The 19,108-nt window shown below is 41.7% G+C and overlaps 24 non-coding genes across 24 annotated transcripts; 12 read left to right on the top strand and 12 right to left on the bottom strand.

Moving 5' to 3' along the window:
• Positions 1-586: 586 nt before the first annotated feature.
• trnak-uuu lies at positions 587-659 on the bottom strand. Its single transcript has one exon. It is a non-coding gene; the product is annotated as a tRNA-Lys (tRNA).
• A 168-nt stretch (positions 660-827) lies between these two features.
• On the top strand, positions 828-899 carry trnaw-cca. The gene has a single exon. It is a non-coding gene; the product is annotated as a tRNA-Trp (tRNA).
• A 1,246-nt stretch (positions 900-2,145) lies between these two features.
• Positions 2,146-2,218, bottom strand: trnak-uuu. The gene has a single exon. It is a non-coding gene; the product is annotated as a tRNA-Lys (tRNA).
• A 168-nt stretch (positions 2,219-2,386) lies between these two features.
• On the top strand, positions 2,387-2,458 carry trnaw-cca. Its single transcript has one exon. It is a non-coding gene; the product is annotated as a tRNA-Trp (tRNA).
• A 1,246-nt stretch (positions 2,459-3,704) lies between these two features.
• Positions 3,705-3,777, bottom strand: trnak-uuu. Its single transcript has one exon. It is a non-coding gene; the product is annotated as a tRNA-Lys (tRNA).
• A 168-nt stretch (positions 3,778-3,945) lies between these two features.
• Positions 3,946-4,017, top strand: trnaw-cca. Its single transcript has one exon. It is a non-coding gene; the product is annotated as a tRNA-Trp (tRNA).
• Positions 4,018-5,267: 1,250 nt separating this feature from the next.
• trnak-uuu lies at positions 5,268-5,340 on the bottom strand. The gene has a single exon. It is a non-coding gene; the product is annotated as a tRNA-Lys (tRNA).
• Positions 5,341-5,508: 168 nt separating this feature from the next.
• Positions 5,509-5,580, top strand: trnaw-cca. The gene has a single exon. It is a non-coding gene; the product is annotated as a tRNA-Trp (tRNA).
• Positions 5,581-6,826: 1,246 nt separating this feature from the next.
• trnak-uuu lies at positions 6,827-6,899 on the bottom strand. Its single transcript has one exon. It is a non-coding gene; the product is annotated as a tRNA-Lys (tRNA).
• Positions 6,900-7,067: 168 nt separating this feature from the next.
• trnaw-cca lies at positions 7,068-7,139 on the top strand. Its single transcript has one exon. It is a non-coding gene; the product is annotated as a tRNA-Trp (tRNA).
• Positions 7,140-8,385: 1,246 nt separating this feature from the next.
• trnak-uuu lies at positions 8,386-8,458 on the bottom strand. The gene has a single exon. It is a non-coding gene; the product is annotated as a tRNA-Lys (tRNA).
• A 168-nt stretch (positions 8,459-8,626) lies between these two features.
• On the top strand, positions 8,627-8,698 carry trnaw-cca. Its single transcript has one exon. It is a non-coding gene; the product is annotated as a tRNA-Trp (tRNA).
• A 1,246-nt stretch (positions 8,699-9,944) lies between these two features.
• Positions 9,945-10,017, bottom strand: trnak-uuu. Its single transcript has one exon. It is a non-coding gene; the product is annotated as a tRNA-Lys (tRNA).
• A 168-nt stretch (positions 10,018-10,185) lies between these two features.
• On the top strand, positions 10,186-10,257 carry trnaw-cca. The gene has a single exon. It is a non-coding gene; the product is annotated as a tRNA-Trp (tRNA).
• Positions 10,258-11,506: 1,249 nt separating this feature from the next.
• trnak-uuu lies at positions 11,507-11,579 on the bottom strand. The gene has a single exon. It is a non-coding gene; the product is annotated as a tRNA-Lys (tRNA).
• Positions 11,580-11,747: 168 nt separating this feature from the next.
• trnaw-cca lies at positions 11,748-11,819 on the top strand. The gene has a single exon. It is a non-coding gene; the product is annotated as a tRNA-Trp (tRNA).
• A 1,246-nt stretch (positions 11,820-13,065) lies between these two features.
• On the bottom strand, positions 13,066-13,138 carry trnak-uuu. Its single transcript has one exon. It is a non-coding gene; the product is annotated as a tRNA-Lys (tRNA).
• Positions 13,139-13,306: 168 nt separating this feature from the next.
• trnaw-cca lies at positions 13,307-13,378 on the top strand. The gene has a single exon. It is a non-coding gene; the product is annotated as a tRNA-Trp (tRNA).
• A 1,249-nt stretch (positions 13,379-14,627) lies between these two features.
• On the bottom strand, positions 14,628-14,700 carry trnak-uuu. Its single transcript has one exon. It is a non-coding gene; the product is annotated as a tRNA-Lys (tRNA).
• Positions 14,701-14,868: 168 nt separating this feature from the next.
• trnaw-cca lies at positions 14,869-14,940 on the top strand. Its single transcript has one exon. It is a non-coding gene; the product is annotated as a tRNA-Trp (tRNA).
• Positions 14,941-16,189: 1,249 nt separating this feature from the next.
• On the bottom strand, positions 16,190-16,262 carry trnak-uuu. The gene has a single exon. It is a non-coding gene; the product is annotated as a tRNA-Lys (tRNA).
• A 168-nt stretch (positions 16,263-16,430) lies between these two features.
• Positions 16,431-16,502, top strand: trnaw-cca. Its single transcript has one exon. It is a non-coding gene; the product is annotated as a tRNA-Trp (tRNA).
• Positions 16,503-17,751: 1,249 nt separating this feature from the next.
• On the bottom strand, positions 17,752-17,824 carry trnak-uuu. The gene has a single exon. It is a non-coding gene; the product is annotated as a tRNA-Lys (tRNA).
• Positions 17,825-17,992: 168 nt separating this feature from the next.
• trnaw-cca lies at positions 17,993-18,064 on the top strand. The gene has a single exon. It is a non-coding gene; the product is annotated as a tRNA-Trp (tRNA).
• Positions 18,065-19,108: the final 1,044 nt, after the last annotated feature.

The following is a 19,108-nucleotide window of genomic DNA, read 5'->3' as shown; positions in this document are numbered from 1 at the left end:
CAATTGTCCGGTTGAAAATGTATTATTTAGACAATTGACAACGTGAGGATTAATTATGAACATCGTTTGACATGTTTCAACAAACTTTGCCGGTACTATTAGGATGTATTCGTCTGCATGTTTTGACCTCCTTTGAGCCATTGTATTACTGAACACAATGCGCCAACAAAACAGAGTTTTTGGGATATAAAGAGGGACTTTCTCGAACAAAACAAACCTTTATTGTGGAGCTGGGACTCTTGTGACTGCAACCAGATGAAGATGTTCAAAGGTAAGGGATTCATTTTATCGCTATTTATGACTTTTGTGACTCGTCTACTTGGTTGGAATATGTTTTTGTAAGTGGGGCGCTGTCCTCCGATAATCGCATGGTAGGCTTTCGCAGTAAATCCTATTTGAAATGTGACAAAGCGGCTGGATTAACAAGAAGTTCATCTTTAAGCCGATGTATAGCACTTGTATTTTTGTGAATGTTTATATTGACTATTTCTATATTTTGAATTTGGCGCTCTGCAATTTCACCGGATGTTGTCGAGGTGGGTTGCTGGCAGAACACCTGCGCCAGAAAAGGTAAACATTAAAGCAACGCCCAAACAGGGACTTGAACCCTGGACCCTCAGATTAAAAGTCTGATGCTCTACCGACTGAGCTATCTGGGCTCTGCATCTGCTTATTTTCAGACACTTAACCTGCCGGGCAGAGGCACGTGCTGATGGGGGTGGCATTGTCAGATGGTTCATTTCCCCAGAGAACCAGGCCTCCATTCCAAATTATACACTCATTAAAATCTGAACTAGGCATCCTCTCCAAAGATGTTAAATGTCAATGACCTCGTGGCGCAATGGTAGCGCGTCTGACTCCAGATCAGAAGGTTGCGTGTTCAACTCACGTCGTGGTCATGGTTTTTATGTGTGCAATCTCTGCCGCCTTTACTCAGTGAATCAGCACAAGTACCAATGTGGCTTTACAGTACTAATCTCGCACAGAAACGAACAAACCAATGCTGCTTTTGATGAAAATTGTCTCCCACAAAAACCTGTCACACTGCAAAATCTTAAATGAAATCATGTGATTGTCAGTCTTCGAACAGGGAGTTTAATGTATGCTTGGGGGCAGTTTTTTGATGCCTGGATGAGAAACGTTCCCAAAGTAAACTGCCTGTTACTCAGGCCCAGAAACTAGGATATGCATATAAATGGTAGATTTGGATAGAACACACTCTACAGTTTCCAAAACTGTTAAAATAATGTCTCTGAGTATAACAGAACTGATATGGCAGGCAAAAACCTGAAGAAAAGTTATCCAGGAGGTGGGATTTTTTTGATGTGGGTAGTTTTCAATTGAATGCCTATTGAGTTTCTAATGGGTTAGGATCCAGATTGCAGTTCCTATGGCTACCACTAGATGTCAACAGTCTTTAGACATTGGTTTAGACTTGTTTTCTGAAAAATGAAGAAGAATGAGACCTTGCTGTCAGTGGACTGAGGAAGCATGCAGTACTGGTTTGCGCGCGTGACAGAGTGCGCGCCCTTCGTTGTTTTTCATTTCTATTGAATACGCAATTGTCCGGTTGAAAATGTATTATTTAGACAATTGACAACGTGAGGATTAATTATGAACATCGTTTGACATGTTTCAACAAACTTTGCCGGTACTATTAGGATGTATTCGTCTGCATGTTTTGACCTCCTTTGAGCCATTGTATTACTGAACACAATGCGCCAACAAAACAGAGTTTTTGGGATATAAAGAGGGACTTTCTCGAACAAAACAAACCTTTATTGTGGAGCTGGGACTCTTGTGACTGCAACCAGATGAAGATGTTCAAAGGTAAGTGATTCATTTTATCGCTATTTATGACTTTTGTGACTCGTCTACTTGGTTGGAATATGTTTTTGTAAGTGGGGCGCTGTCCTCCGATAATCGCATGGTAGGCTTTCGCAGTAAATCCTATTTGAAATGTGACAAAGCGGCTGGATTAACAAGAAGTTCATCTTTAAGCCGATGTATAGCACTTGTATTTTTGTGAATGTTTATATTGACTATTTCTATATTTTGAATTTGGCGCTCTGCAATTTCACCGGATGTTGTCGAGGTGGGTTGCTGGCAGAACACCTGCGCCAGAAAAGGTAAACATTAAAGCAACGCCCAAACAGGGACTTGAACCCTGGACCCTCAGATTAAAAGTCTGATGCTCTACCGACTGAGCTATCTGGGCTCTGCATCTGCTTATTTTCAGACACTTAACCTGCCGGGCAGAGGCACGTGCTGATGGGGGTGGCATTGTCAGATGGTTCATTTCCCCAGAGAACCAGGCCTCCATTCCAAATTATACACTCATTAAAATCTGAACTAGGCATCCTCTCCAAAGATGTTAAATGTCAATGACCTCGTGGCGCAATGGTAGCGCGTCTGACTCCAGATCAGAAGGTTGCGTGTTCAACTCACGTCGTGGTCATGGTTTTTATGTGTGCAATCTCTGCCGCCTTTACTCAGTGAATCAGCACAAGTACCAATGTGGCTTTACAGTACTAATCTCGCACAGAAACGAACAAACCAATGCTGCTTTTGATGAAAATTGTCTCCCACAAAAACCTGTCACACTGCAAAATCTTAAATGAAATCATGTGATTGTCAGTCTTCGAACAGGGAGTTTAATGTATGCTTGGGGGCAGTTTTTTGATGCCTGGATGAGAAACGTTCCCAAAGTAAACTGCCTGTTACTCAGGCCCAGAAACTAGGATATGCATATAAATGGTAGATTTGGATAGAACACACTCTACAGTTTCCAAAACTGTTAAAATAATGTCTCTGAGTATAACAGAACTGATATGGCAGGCAAAAAGCTGAAGAAAAGTTATCCAGGAGGTGGGATTTTTTTGATGTGGGTAGTTTTCAATTGAATGCCTATTGAGTTTCTAATGGGTTAGGATCCAGATTGCAGTTCCTATGGCTACCACTAGATGTCAACAGTCTTTAGACATTGGTTTAGACTTGTTTTCTGAAAAATGAAGAAGAATGAGACCTTGCTGTCAGTGGACTGAGGAAGCATGCAGTACTGGTTTGCGCGCGTGACAGAGTGCGCGCCCTTCGTTGTTTTTCATTTCTATTGAATACGCAATTGTCCGGTTGAAAATGTATTATTTAGACAATTGACAACGTGAGGATTAATTATGAACATCGTTTGACATGTTTCAACAAACTTTGCCGGTACTATTAGGATGTATTCGTCTGCATGTTTTGACCTCCTTTGAGCCATTGTATTACTGAACACAATGCGCCAACAAAACAGAGTTTTTGGGATATAAAGAGGGACTTTCTCGAACAAAACAAACCTTTATTGTGGAGCTGGGACTCTTGTGACTGCAACCAGATGAAGATGTTCAAAGGTAAGTGATTCATTTTATCGCTATTTATGACTTTTGTGACTCGTCTACTTGGTTGGAATATGTTTTTGTAAGTGGGGCGCTGTCCTCCGATAATCGCATGGTAGGCTTTCGCAGTAAATCCTATTTGAAATGTGACAAAGCGGCTGGATTAACAAGAAGTTCATCTTTAAGCCGATGTATAACACTTGTATTTTTGTGAATGTTTATATTGACTATTTCTATATTTTGAATTTGGCGCTCTGCAATTTCACCGGATGTTGTCGAGGTGGGTTGCTGGCAGAACACCTGCGCCAGAAAAGGTAAACATTAAAGCAACGCCCAAACAGGGACTTGAACCCTGGACCCTCAGATTAAAAGTCTGATGCTCTACCGACTGAGCTATCTGGGCTCTGCATCTGCTTATTTTCAGACACTTAACCTGCCGGGCAGAGGCACGTGCTGATGGGGGTGGCATTGTCAGATGGTTCATTTCCCCAGAGAACCAGGCCTCCATTCCAAATTATACACTCATTAAAATCTGAACTAGGCATCCTCTCCAAAGATGTTAAATGTCAATGATCTCGTGGCGCAATGGTAGCGCGTCTGACTCCAGATCAGAAGGTTGCGTGTTCAACTCACGTCGTGGTCATGGTTTTTATGTGTGCAATCTCTGCCGCCTTTACTCAGTGAATCAGCACAAGTACCAATGTGGCTTTACAGTACTAATCTCGCACAGAAACGAACAAACCAATGCTGCTTTTGATGAAAATTGTCTCCCACAAAAACCTGTCACACTGCAAAATCTTAAATGAAATCATGTGATTGTCAGTCTTCGAACAGGGAGTTTAATGTATGCTTGGGGGCAGTTTTTTGATGCCTGGATGAGAAACGTTCCCAAAGTAAACTGCCTGTTACTCAGGCCCAGAAACTAGGATATGCATATAAATGGTAGATTTGGATAGAACACACTCTACAGTTTCCAAAACTGTTAAAATAATGTCTCTGAGTATAACAGAACTGATATGGCAGGCAAAAACCTGAAGAAAAGTTATCCAGGAGGTGGGATTTTTTTGATGTGGGTAGTTTTCAATTGAATGCCTATTGAGTTTCTAATGGGTTAGGATCCAGATTGCAGTTCCTATGGCTACCACTAGATGTCAACAGTCTTTAGACATTGGTTTAGACTTGTTTTCTGAAAAATGAAGAAGAATGAGACCTTGCTGTCAGTGGACTGAGGAAGCATGCAGTACTGGTTTGCGCGCGTGACAGAGTGCGCGCCCTTCGTTGTTTTTCATTTCTATTGAATACGCAATTGTCCGGTTGAAAATGTATTATTTAGACAATTGACAACGAACGTGAGGATTAATTATGAACATCGCTTGACATGTTTCAACAAACTTTGCCGGTACTATTAGGATGTATTCGTCTGCATGTTTTGACCTCCTTTGAGCCAGTGTATTACTGAACACAATGCGCCAACAAAACAGAGTTTTTGGGATATAAAGAGGGACTTTCTCGAACAAAACAAACCTTTATTGTGGAGCTGGGACTCTTGTGACTGCAACCAGATGAAGATGTTCAAAGGTAAGTGATTCATTTTATCGCTATTTATGACTTTTGTGACTCGTCTACTTGGTTGGAATATGTTTTTGTAAGTGGGGCGCTGTCCTCCGATAATCGCATGGTAGGCTTTCGCAGTAAATCCTATTTGAAATGTGACAAAGCGGCTGGATTAACAAGAAGTTCATCTTTAAGCCGATGTATAGCACTTGTATTTTTGTGAATGTTTATATTGACTATTTCTATATTTTGAATTTGGCGCTCTGCAATTTCACCGGATGTTGTCGAGGTGGGTTGCTGGCAGAACACCTGCGCCAGAAAAGGTAAACATTAAAGCAACGCCCAAACAGGGACTTGAACCCTGGACCCTCAGATTAAAAGTCTGATGCTCTACCGACTGAGCTATCTGGGCTCTGCATCTGCTTATTTTCAGACACTTAACCTGCCGGGCAGAGGCACGTGCTGATGGGGGTGGCATTGTCAGATGGTTCATTTCCCCAGAGAACCAGGCCTCCATTCCAAATTATACACTCATTAAAATCTGAACTAGGCATCCTCTCCAAAGATGTTAAATGTCAATGACCTCGTGGCGCAATGGTAGCGCGTCTGACTCCAGATCAGAAGGTTGCGTGTTCAACTCACGTCGTGGTCATGGTTTTTATGTGTGCAATCTCTGCCGCCTTTACTCAGTGAATCAGCACAAGTACCAATGTGGCTTTACAGTACTAATCTCGCACAGAAACGAACAAACCAATGCTGCTTTTGATGAAAATTGTCTCCCACAAAAACCTGTCACACTGCAAAATCTTAAATGAAATCATGTGATTGTCAGTCTTCGAACAGGGAGTTTAATGTATGCTTGGGGGCAGTTTTTTGATGCCTGGATGAGAAACGTTCCCAAAGTAAACTGCCTGTTACTCAGGCCCAGAAACTAGGATATGCATATAAATGGTAGATTTGGATAGAACACACTCTACAGTTTCCAAAACTGTTAAAATAATGTCTCTGAGTATAACAGAACTGATATGGCAGGCAAAAACCTGAAGAAAAGTTATCCAGGAGGTGGGATTTTTTTGATGTGGGTAGTTTTCAATTGAATGCCTATTGAGTTTCTAATGGGTTAGGATCCAGATTGCAGTTCCTATGGCTACCACTAGATGTCAACAGTCTTTAGACATTGGTTTAGACTTGTTTTCTGAAAAATGAAGAAGAATGAGACCTTGCTGTCAGTGGACTGAGGAAGCATGCAGTACTGGTTTGCGCGCGTGACAGAGTGCGCGCCCTTCGTTGTTTTTCATTTCTATTGAATACGCAATTGTCCGGTTGAAAATGTATTATTTAGACAATTGACAACGTGAGGATTAATTATGAACATCGTTTGACATGTTTCAACAAACTTTGCCGGTACTATTAGGATGTATTCGTCTGCATGTTTTGACCTCCTTTGAGCCATTGTATTACTGAACACAATGCGCCAACAAAACAGAGTTTTTGGGATATAAAGAGGGACTTTCTCGAACAAAACAAACCTTTATTGTGGAGCTGGGACTCTTGTGACTGCAACCAGATGAAGATGTTCAAAGGTAAGTGATTCATTTTATCGCTATTTATGACTTTTGTGACTCGTCTACTTGGTTGGAATATGTTTTTGTAAGTGGGGCGCTGTCCTCCGATAATCGCATGGTAGGCTTTCGCAGTAAATCCTATTTGAAATGTGACAAAGCGGCTGGATTAACAAGAAGTTCATCTTTAAGCCGATGTATAGCACTTGTATTTTTGTGAATGTTTATATTGACTATTTCTATATTTTGAATTTGGCGCTCTGCAATTTCACCGGATGTTGTCGAGGTGGGTTGCTGGCAGAACACCTGCGCCAGAAAAGGTAAACATTAAAGCAACGCCCAAACAGGGACTTGAACCCTGGACCCTCAGATTAAAAGTCTGATGCTCTACCGACTGAGCTATCTGGGCTCTGCATCTGCTTATTTTCAGACACTTAACCTGCCGGGCAGAGGCACGTGCTGATGGGGGTGGCATTGTCAGATGGTTCATTTCCCCAGAGAACCAGGCCTCCATTCCAAATTATACACTCATTAAAATCTGAACTAGGCATCCTCTCCAAAGATGTTAAATGTCAATGACCTCGTGGCGCAATGGTAGCGCGTCTGACTCCAGATCAGAAGGTTGCGTGTTCAACTCACGTCGTGGTCATGGTTTTTATGTGTGCAATCTCTGCCGCCTTTACTCAGTGAATCAGCACAAGTACCAATGTGGCTTTACAGTACTAATCTCGCACAGAAACGAACAAACCAATGCTGCTTTTGATGAAAATTGTCTCCCACAAAAACCTGTCACACTGCAAAATCTTAAATGAAATCATGTGATTGTCAGTCTTCGAACAGGGAGTTTAATGTATGCTTGGGGGCAGTTTTTTGATGCCTGGATGAGAAACGTTCCCAAAGTAAACTGCCTGTTACTCAGGCCCAGAAACTAGGATATGCATATAAATGGTAGATTTGGATAGAACACACTCTACAGTTTCCAAAACTGTTAAAATAATGTCTCTGAGTATAACAGAACTGATATGGCAGGCAAAAACCTGAAGAAAAGTTATCCAGGAGGTGGGATTTTTTTGATGTGGGTAGTTTTCAATTGAATGCCTATTGAGTTTCTAATGGGTTAGGATCCAGATTGCAGTTCCTATGGCTACCACTAGATGTCAACAGTCTTTAGACATTGGTTTAGACTTGTTTTCTGAAAAATGAAGAAGAATGAGACCTTGCTGTCAGTGGACTGAGGAAGCATGCAGTACTGGTTTGCGCGCGTGACAGAGTGCGCGCCCTTCGTTGTTTTTCATTTCTATTGAATACGCAATTGTCCGGTTGAAAATGTATTATTTAGACAATTGACAACGTGAGGATTAATTATGAACATCGTTTGACATGTTTCAACAAACTTTGCCGGTACTATTAGGATGTATTCGTCTGCATGTTTTGACCTCCTTTGAGCCATTGTATTACTGAACACAATGCGCCAACAAAACAGAGTTTTTGGGATATAAAGAGGGACTTTCTCGAACAAAACAAACCTTTATTGTGGAGCTGGGACTCTTGTGACTGCAACCAGATGAAGATGTTCAAAGGTAAGTGATTCATTTTATCGCTATTTATGACTTTTGTGACTCGTCTACTTGGTTGGAATATGTTTTTGTAAGTGGGGCGCTGTCCTCCGATAATCGCATGGTAGGCTTTCGCAGTAAATCCTATTTGAAATGTGACAAAGCGGCTGGATTAACAAGAAGTTCATCTTTAAGCCGATGTATAGCACTTGTATTTTTGTGAATGTTTATATTGACTATTTCTATATTTTGAATTTGGCGCTCTGCAATTTCACCGGATGTTGTCGAGGTGGGTTGCTGGCAGAACACCTGCGCCAGAAAAGGTAAACATTAAAGCAACGCCCAAACAGGGACTTGAACCCTGGACCCTCAGATTAAAAGTCTGATGCTCTACCGACTGAGCTATCTGGGCTCTGCATCTGCTTATTTTCAGACACTTAACCTGCCGGGCAGAGGCACGTGCTGATGGGGGTGGCATTGTCAGATGGTTCATTTCCCCAGAGAACCAGGCCTCCATTCCAAATTATACACTCATTAAAATCTGAACTAGGCATCCTCTCCAAAGATGTTAAATGTCAATGACCTCGTGGCGCAATGGTAGCGCGTCTGACTCCAGATCAGAAGGTTGCGTGTTCAACTCAAGTCGTGGTCATGGTTTTTATGTGTGCAATCTCTGCCGCCTTTACTCAGTGAATCAGCACAAGTACCAATGTGGCTTTACAGTACTAATCTCGCACAGAAACGAACAAACCAATGCTGCTTTTGATGAAAATTGTCTCCCACAAAAACCTGTCACACTGCAAAATCTTAAATGAAATCATGTGATTGTCAGTCTTCGAACAGGGAGTTTAATGTATGCTTGGGGGCAGTTTTTTGATGCCTGGATGAGAAACGTTCCCAAAGTAAACTGCCTGTTACTCAGGCCCAGAAACTAGGATATGCATATAAATGGTAGATTTGGATAGAACACACTCTACAGTTTCCAAAACTGTTAAAATAATGTCTCTGAGTATAACAGAACTGATATGGCAGGCAAAAACCTGAAGAAAAGTTATCCAGGAGGTGGGATTTTTTTGATGTGGGTAGTTTTCAATTGAATGCCTATTGAGTTTCTAATGGGTTAGGATCCAGATTGCAGTTCCTATGGCTACCACTAGATGTCAACAGTCTTTAGACATTGGTTTAGACTTGTTTTCTGAAAAATGAAGAAGAATGAGACCTTGCTGTCAGTGGACTGAGGAAGCATGCAGTACTGGTTTGCGCGCGTGACAGAGTGCGCGCCCTTCGTTGTTTTTCATTTCTATTGAATACGCAATTGTCCGGTTGAAAATGTATTATTTAGACAATTGACAACGTGAGGATTAATTATGAACATCGTTTGACATGTTTCAACAAACTTTGCCGGTACTATTAGGATGTATTCGTCTGCATGTTTTGACCTCCTTTGAGCCATTGTATTACTGAACACAATGCGCCAACAAAACAGAGTTTTTGGGATATAAAGAGGGACTTTCTCGAACAAAACAAACCTTTATTGTGGAGCTGGGACTCTTGTGACTGCAACCAGATGAAGATGTTCAAAGGTAAGTGATTCATTTTATCGCTATTTATGACTTTTGTGACTCGTCTACTTGGTTGGAATATGTTTTTGTAAGTGGGGCGCTGTCCTCCGATAATCGCATGGTAGGCTTTCGCAGTAAATCCTATTTGAAATGTGACAAAGCGGCTGGATTAACAAGAAGTTCATCTTTAAGCCGATGTATAGCACTTGTATTTTTGTGAATGTTTATATTGACTATTTCTATATTTTGAATTTGGCGCTCTGCAATTTCACCGGATGTTGTCGAGGTGGGTTGCTGGCAGAACACCTGCGCCAGAAAAGGTAAACATTAAAGCAACGCCCAAACAGGGACTTGAACCCTGGACCCTCAGATTAAAAGTCTGATGCTCTACCGACTGAGCTATCTGGGCTCTGCATCTGCTTATTTTCAGACACTTAACCTGCCGGGCAGAGGCACGTGCTGATGGGGGTGGCATTGTCAGATGGTTCATTTCCCCAGAGAACCAGGCCTCCATTCCAAATTATACACTCATTAAAATCTGAACTAGGCATCCTCTCCAAAGATGTTAAATGTCAATGACCTCGTGGCGCAATGGTAGCGCGTCTGACTCCAGATCAGAAGGTTGCGTGTTCAACTCACGTCGTGGTCATGGTTTTTATGTGTGCAATCTCTGCCGCCTTTACTCAGTGAATCAGCACAAGTACCAATGTGGCTTTACAGTACTAATCTCGCACAGAAACGAACAAACCAATGCTGCTTTTGATGAAAATTGTCTCCCACAAAAACCTGTCACACTGCAAAATCTTAAATGAAATCATGTGATTGTCAGTCTTCGAACAGGGAGTTTAATGTATGCTTGGGGGCAGTTTTTTGATGCCTGGATGAGAAACGTTCCCAAAGTAAACTGCCTGTTACTCAGGCCCAGAAACTAGGATATGCATATAAATGGTAGATTTGGATAGAACACACTCTACAGTTTCCAAAACTGTTAAAATAATGTCTCTGAGTATAACAGAACTGATATGGCAGGCAAAAACCTGAAGAAAAGTTATCCAGGAGGTGGGATTTTTTTGATGTGGGTAGTTTTCAATTGAATGCCTATTGAGTTTCTAATGGGTTAGGATCCAGATTGCAGTTCCTATGGCTACCACTAGATGTCAACAGTCTTTAGACATTGGTTTAGACTTGTTTTCTGAAAAATGAAGAAGAATGAGACCTTGCTGTCAGTGGACTGAGGAAGCATGCAGTACTGGTTTGCGCGCGTGACAGAGTGCGCGCCCTTCGTTGTTTTTCATTTCTATTGAATACGCAATTGTCCGGTTGAAAATGTATTATTTAGACAATTGACAACGAACGTGAGGATTAATTATGAACATCGCTTGACATGTTTCAACAAACTTTGCCGGTACTATTAGGATGTATTCGTCTGCATGTTTTGACCTCCTTTGAGCCAGTGTATTACTGAACACAATGCGCCAACAAAACAGAGTTTTTGGGATATAAAGAGGGACTTTCTCGAACAAAACAAACCTTTATTGTGGAGCTGGGACTCTTGTGACTGCAACCAGATGAAGATGTTCAAAGGTAAGTGATTCATTTTATCGCTATTTATGACTTTTGTGACTCGTCTACTTGGTTGGAATATGTTTTTGTAAGTGGGGCGCTGTCCTCAGATAATCGCATGGTAGGCTTTCGCAGTAAATCCTATTTGAAATGTGACAAAGCGGCTGGATTAACAAGAAGTTCATCTTGAAACCGATGTATAGCACTTGTATTTTTGTGAAGTTTATATTGACTATTTCTATATTTTGAATTTGGCGCTCTGCAATTTCACCGGATGTTGTCGAGGTGGGTTGCTAGCAGAACACCTGCGCCAGAAAAGGTAAACATTAAAGCAACTCCCAAACAGGGACTTGAACCCTGGACCCTCAGATTAAAAGTCTGATGCTCTACCGACTGAGCTATCTGGGCTCTGCATCTGCTTATTTTCAGACACTTAACCTGCCGGGCAGAGGCACGTGCTGATGGGGGTGGCATTGTCAGATGGTTCATTTCCCCAGAGAACCAGGCCTCCATTCCAAATTATACACTCATTAAAATCTGAACTAGGCATCCTCTCCAAAGATGTTAAATGTCAATGACCTCGTGGCGCAATGGTAGCGCGTCTGACTCCAGATCAGAAGGTTGCGTGTTCAACTCACGTCGTGGTCATGGTTTTGATGTGTGCAATCTCTGCCGCCTTTACTCAGTGAATCAGCACAAGTACCAATGTGGCTTTACAGTACTAATCTCGCACAGAAACGAACGAACCGATGCTGCTTTTGATGAAAATTGTCTCTCACAAAAACCTGTCACACTGCAAAATCTTAAATGAAATCATGTGATTGTCAGTCTTCGAACAGGGAGTTTAATGTATGCTTGGGGGCAGTTTTTTGATGCCTGGATGAGAAACGTTCCCAAAGTAAACTGCCTGTTACTCAGGCCCAGAAACTAGGATATGCATATAAATGGTAGATTTGGATAGAACACACTCTACAGTTTCCAAAACTGTTAAAATAATGTCTCTGAGTATAACAGAACTGATATGGCAGGCAAAAACCTGAAGAAAAGTTATCCAGGAGGTGGGATTTTTTTTGATGTGGGTAGTTTTCAATTGAATGCCTATTGAGTTTCTAATGGGTTAGGATCCAGATTGCAGTTCCTATGGCTACCACTAGATGTCAACAGTCTTTAGACATTGGTTTAGACTTGTTTTCTGAAAAATGAAGAAGAATGAGACCTTGCTGTCAGTGGACTGAGGAAGCATGCAGTACTGGTTTGCGCGCGTGACAGAGTGCGCGCCCTTCGTTGTTTTTCATTTCTATTGAATACGCAATTGTCCGGTTGAAAATGTATTATTTAGACAATTGACAACGTGAGGATTAATTATGAACATCGCTTGACATGTTTCAACAAACTTTGCCGGTACTATTAGGATGTATTCGTCTGCATGTTTTGACCTCCTTTGAGCCAGTGTATTACTGAACACAATGCGCCAACAAAACAGAGTTTTTGGGATATAAAGAGGGACTTTCTCGAACAAAACAAACCTTTATTGTGGAGCTGGGACTCTTGTGACTGCAACCAGATGAAGATGTTCAAAGGTAAGTGATTCATTTTATCGCTATTTATGACTTTTGTGACTCGTCTACTTGGTTGGAATATGTTTTTGTAAGTGGGGCGCTGTCCTCAGATAATCGCATGGTAGGCTTTCGCAGTAAATCCTATTTGAAATGTGACAAAGCGGCTGGATTAACAAGAAGTTCATCTTGAAACCGATGTATAGCACTTGTATTTTTGTGAAGTTTATATTGACTATTTCTATATTTTGAATTTGGCGCTCTGCAATTTCACCGGATGTTGTCGAGGTGGGTTGCTAGCAGAACACCTGCGCCAGAAAAGGTAAACATTAAAGCAACGCCCAAACAGGGACTTGAACCCTGGACCCTCAGATTAAAAGTCTGATGCTCTACCGACTGAGCTATCTGGGCTCTGCATCTGCTTATTTTCAGACACTTAACCTGCCGGGCAGAGGCACGTGCTGATGGGGGTGGCATTGTCAGATGGTTCATTTCCCCAGAGAACCAGGCCTCCATTCCAAATTATACACTCATTAAAATCTGAACTAGGCATCCTCTCCAAAGATGTTAAATGTCAATGACCTCGTGGCGCAATGGTAGCGCGTCTGACTCCAGATCAGAAGGTTGCGTGTTCAACTCACGTCGTGGTCATGGTTTTGATGTGTGCAATCTCTGCCGCCTTTACTCAGTGAATCAGCACAAGTACCAATGTGGCTTTACAGTACTAATCTCGCACAGAAACGAACGAACCGATGCTGCTTTTGATGAAAATTGTCTCTCACAAAAACCTGTCACACTGCAAAATCTTAAATGAAATCATGTGATTGTCAGTCTTCGAACAGGGAGTTTAATGTATGCTTGGGGGCAGTTTTTTGATGCCTGGATGAGAAACGTTCCCAAAGTAAACTGCCTGTTACTCAGGCCCAGAAACTAGGATATGCATATAAATGGTAGATTTGGATAGAACACACTCTACAGTTTCCAAAACTGTTAAAATAATGTCTCTGAGTATAACAGAACTGATATGGCAGGCAAAAACCTGAAGAAAAGTTATCCAGGAGGTGGGATTTTTTTGATGTGGGTAGTTTTCAATTGAATGCCTATTGAGTTTCTAATGGGTTAGGATCCAGATTGCAGTTCCTATGGCTACCACTAGATGTCAACAGTCTTTAGACATTGGTTTAGACTTGTTTTCTGAAAAATGAAGAAGAATGAGACCTTGCTGTCAGTGGACTGAGGAAGCATGCAGTACTGGTTTGCGCGCGTGACAGAGTGCGCGCCCTTCGTTGTTTTTCATTTCTATTGAATACGCAATTGTCCGGTTGAAAATGTATTATTTAGACAATTGACAACGAACGTGAGGATTAATTATGAACATCGCTTGACATGTTTCAACAAACTTTGCCGGTACTATTAGGATGTATTCGTCTGCATGTTTTGACCTCCTTTGAGCCAGTGTATTACTGAACACAATGCGCCAACAAAACAGAGTTTTTGGGATATAAAGAGGGACTTTCTCGAACAAAACAAACCTTTATTGTGGAGCTGGGACTCTTGTGACTGCAACCAGATGAAGATGTTCAAAGGTAAGTGATTCATTTTATCGCTATTTATGACTTTTGTGACTCGTCTACTTGGTTGGAATATGTTTTTGTAAGTGGGGCGCTGTCCTCAGATAATCGCATGGTAGGCTTTCGCAGTAAATCCTATTTGAAATGTGACAAAGCGGCTGGATTAACAAGAAGTTCATCTTGAAACCGATGTATAGCACTTGTATTTTTGTGAAGTTTATATTGACTATTTCTATATTTTGAATTTGGCGCTCTGCAATTTCACCGGATGTTGTCGAGGTGGGTTGCTAGCAGAACACCTGCGCCAGAAAAGGTAAACATTAAAGCAACGCCCAAACAGGGACTTGAACCCTGGACCCTCAGATTAAAAGTCTGATGCTCTACCGACTGAGCTATCTGGGCTCTGCATCTGCTTATTTTCAGACACTTAACCTGCCGGGCAGAGGCACGTGCTGATGGGGGTGGCATTGTCAGATGGTTCATTTCCCCAGAGAACCAGGCCTCCATTCCAAATTATACACTCATTAAAATCTGAACTAGGCATCCTCTCCAAAGATGTTAAATGTCAATGACCTCGTGGCGCAATGGTAGCGCGTCTGACTCCAGATCAGAAGGTTGCGTGTTCAACTCATGTCGTGGTCATGGTTTTGATGTGTGCAATCTCTGCCGCCTTTACTCAGTGAATCAGCACAAGTACCAATGTGGCTTTACAGTACTAATCTCGCACAGAAACGAACGAACCGATGCTGCTTTTGATGAAAATTGTCTCTCACAAAAACCTGTCACACTGCAAAATCTTAAATGAAATCATGTGATTGTCAGTCTTCGAACAGGGAGTTTAATGTATGCTTGGGGGCAGTTTTTTGATGCCTGGATGAGAAACGTTCCCAAAGTAAACTGCCTGTTACTCAGGCCCAGAAACTAGGATATGCATATAAATGGTAGATTTGGATAGAACACACTCTACAGTTTCCAAAACTGTTAAAATAATGTCTCTGAGTATAACAGAACTGATATGGCAGGCAAAAACCTGAAGAAAAGTTATCCAGGAGGTGGGATTTTTTTGATGTGGGTAGTTTTCAATTGAATGCCTATTGAGTTTCTAATGGGTTAGGATCCAGATTGCAGTTCCTATGGCTACCACTAGATGTCAACAGTCTTTAGACATTGGTTTAGACTTGTTTTCTGAAAAATGAAGAAGAATGAGACCTTGCTGTCAGTGGACTGAGGAAGCATGCAGTACTGGTTTGCGCGCGTGACAGAGTGCGCGCCCTTCGTTGTTTTTCATTTCTATTGAATACGCAATTGTCCGGTTGAAAATGTATTATTTAGACAATTGACAACGAACGTGAGGATTAATTATGAACATCGCTTGACATGTTTCAACAAACTTTGCCGGTACTATTAGGATGTATTCGTCTGCATGTTTTGACCTCCTTTGAGCCAGTGTATTACTGAACACAATGCGCCAACAAAACAGAGTTTTTGGGATATAAAGAGGGACTTTCTCGAACAAAACAAACCTTTATTGTGGAGCTGGGACTCTTGTGACTGCAACCAGATGAAGATGTTCAAAGGTAAGTGATTCATTTTATCGCTATTTATGACTTTTGTGACTCGTCTACGTGGTTGGAATATGTTTTTGTAAGTGGGGCGCTGTCCTCAGATAATCGCATGGTAGGCTTTCGCAGTAAATCCTATTTGAAATGTGACAAAGCGGCTGGATTAACAAGAAGTTCATCTTGAAACCGATGTATAGCACTTGTATTTTTGTGAAGTTTATATTGACTATTTCTATATTTTGAATTTGGCGCTCTGCAATTTCACCGGATGTTGTCGAGGTGGGTTGCTAGCAGAACACCTGCGCCAGAAAAGGTAAACATTAAAGCAACGCCCAAACAGGGACTTGAACCCTGGACCCTCAGATTAAAAGTCTGATGCTCTACCGACTGAGCTATCTGGGCTCTGCATCTGCTTATTTTCAGACACTTAACCTGCCGGGCAGAGGCACGTGCTGATGGGGGTGGCATTGTCAGATGGTTCATTTCCCCAGAGAACCAGGCCTCCATTCCAAATTATACACTCATTAAAATCTGAACTAGGCATCCTCTCCAAAGATGTTAAATGTCAATGACCTCGTGGCGCAATGGTAGCGCGTCTGACTCCAGATCAGAAGGTTGCGTGTTCAACTCACGTCGTGGTCATGGTTTTGATGTGTGCAATCTCTGCCGCCTTTACTCAGTGAATCAGCACAAGTACCAATGTGGCTTTACAGTACTAATCTCGCACAGAAACGAACGAACCGATGCTGCTTTTGATGAAAATTGTCTCTCACAAAAACCTGTCACACTGCAAAATCTTAAATGAAATCATGTGATTGTCAGTCTTCGAACAGGGAGTTTAATGTATGCTTGGGGGCAGTTTTTTGATGCCTGGATGAGAAACGTTCCCAAAGTAAACTGCCTGTTACTCAGGCCCAGAAACTAGGATATGCATATAAATGGTAGATTTGGATAGAACACACTCTACAGTTTCCAAAACTGTTAAAATAATGTCTCTGAGTATAACAGAACTGATATGGCAGGCAAAAACCTGAAGAAAAGTTATCCAGGAGGTGGGATTTTTTTGATGTGGGTAGTTTTCAATTGAATGCCTATTGAGTTTCTAATGGGTTAGGATCCAGATTGCAGTTCCTATGGCTACCACTAGATGTCAACAGTCTTTAGACATTGGTTTAGACTTGTTTTCTGAAAAATGAAGAAGAATGAGACCTTGCTGTCAGTGGACTGAGGAAGCATGCAGTACTGGTTTGCGCGCGTGTCAGAGTGCGCGCCCTTCGTTGTTTTTCATTTCTATTGAATACGCAATTGTCCGGTTGAAAATGTATTATTTAGACAATTGACAACGAACGTGAGGATTAATTATGAACATCGCTTGACATGTTTCAACAAACTTTGCCGGTACTATTATGATGTATTCGTCTGCATGTTTTGACCTCCTTTGAGCCAGTGTATTACTGAACACAATGCGCCAACAAAACAGAGTTTTTGGGATATAAAGAGGGACTTTCTCGAACAAAACAAACCTTTATTGTGGAGCTGGGACTCTTGTGACTGCAACCAGATGAAGATGTTCAAAGGTAAGTGATTCATTTTATCGCTATTTATGACTTTTGTGACTCGTCTACGTGGTTGGAATATGTTTTTGTAAGTGGGGCGCTGTCCTCAGATAATCGCATGGTAGGCTTTCGCAGTAAATCCTATTTGAAATGTGACAAAGCGGCTGGATTAACAAGAAGTTCATCTTGAAACCGATGTATAGCACTTGTATTTTTGTGAAGTTTATATTGACTATTTCTATATTTTGAATTTGGCGCTCTGCAATTTCACCGGATGTTGTCGAGGTGGGTTGCTAGCAGAACACCTGCGCCAGAAAAGGTAAACATTAAAGCAACGCCCAAACAGGGACTTGAACCCTGGACCCTCAGATTAAAAGTCTGATGCTCTACCGACTGAGCTATCTGGGCTCTGCATCTGCTTATTTTCAGACACTTAACCTGCCGGGCAGAGGCACGTGCTGATGGGGGTGGCATTGTCAGATGGTTCATTTCCCCAGAGAACCAGGCCTCCATTCCAAATTATACACTCATTAAAATCTGAACTAGGCATCCTCTCCAAAGATGTTAAATGTCAATGACCTCGTGGCGCAATGGTAGCGCGTCTGACTCCAGATCAGAAGGTTGCGTGTTCAACTCACGTCGTGGTCATGGTTTTGATGTGTGCAATCTCTGCCGCCTTTACTCAGTGAATCAGCACAAGTACCAATGTGGCTTTACAGTACTAATCTCGCACAGAAACGAACGAACCGATGCTGCTTTTGATGAAAATTGTCTCTCACAAAAACCTGTCACACTGCAAAATCTTAAATGAAATCATGTGATTGTCAGTCTTCGAACAGGGAGTTTAATGTATGCTTGGGGGCAGTTTTTTGATGCCTGGATGAGAAACGTTCCCAAAGTAAACTGCCTGTTACTCAGGCCCAGAAACTAGGATATGCATATAAATGGTAGATTTGGATAGAACACACTCTACAGTTTCCAAAACTGTTAAAATAATGTCTCTGAGTATAACAGAACTGATATGGCAGGCAAAAACCTGAAGAAAAGTTATCCAGGAGGTGGGATTTTTTTGATGTGGGTAGTTTTCAATTGAATGCCTATTGAGTTTCTAATGGGTTAGGATCCAGATTGCAGTTCCTATGGCTACCACTAGATGTCAACAGTCTTTAGACATTGGTTTAGACTTGTTTTCTGAAAAATGAAGAAGAATGAGACCTTGCTGTCAGTGGACTGAGGAAGCATGCAGTACTGGTTTGCGCGCGTGACAGAGTGCGCGCCCTTCGTTGTTTTTCATTTCTATTGAATACGCAATTGTCCGGTTGAAAATGTATTATTTAGACAATTGACAACGAACGTGAGGATTAATTATGAACATCGCTTGACATGTTTCAACAAACTTTGCCGGTACTATTAGGATGTATTCGTCTGCATGTTTTGACCTCCTTTGAGCCAGTGTATTACTGAACACAATGCGCCAACAAAACAGAGTTTTTGGGATATAAAGAGGGACTTTCTCGAACAAAACAAACCTTTATTGTGGAGCTGGGACTCTTGTGACTGCAACCAGATGAAGATGTTCAAAGGTAAGTGATTCATTTTATCGCTATTTATGACTTTTGTGACTCGTCTACTTGGTTGGAATATGTTTTTGTAAGTGGGGCGCTGTCCTCAGATAATCGCATGGTAGGCTTT

Source organism: Oncorhynchus mykiss, chromosome 28 (genome assembly GCF_013265735.2).
Source record: "Oncorhynchus mykiss isolate Arlee chromosome 28, USDA_OmykA_1.1, whole genome shotgun sequence".
Lineage (NCBI taxonomy): Eukaryota > Metazoa > Chordata > Actinopteri > Salmoniformes > Salmonidae > Oncorhynchus > Oncorhynchus mykiss.
This window is presented reverse-complemented; position numbering and strand designations above follow the sequence as displayed.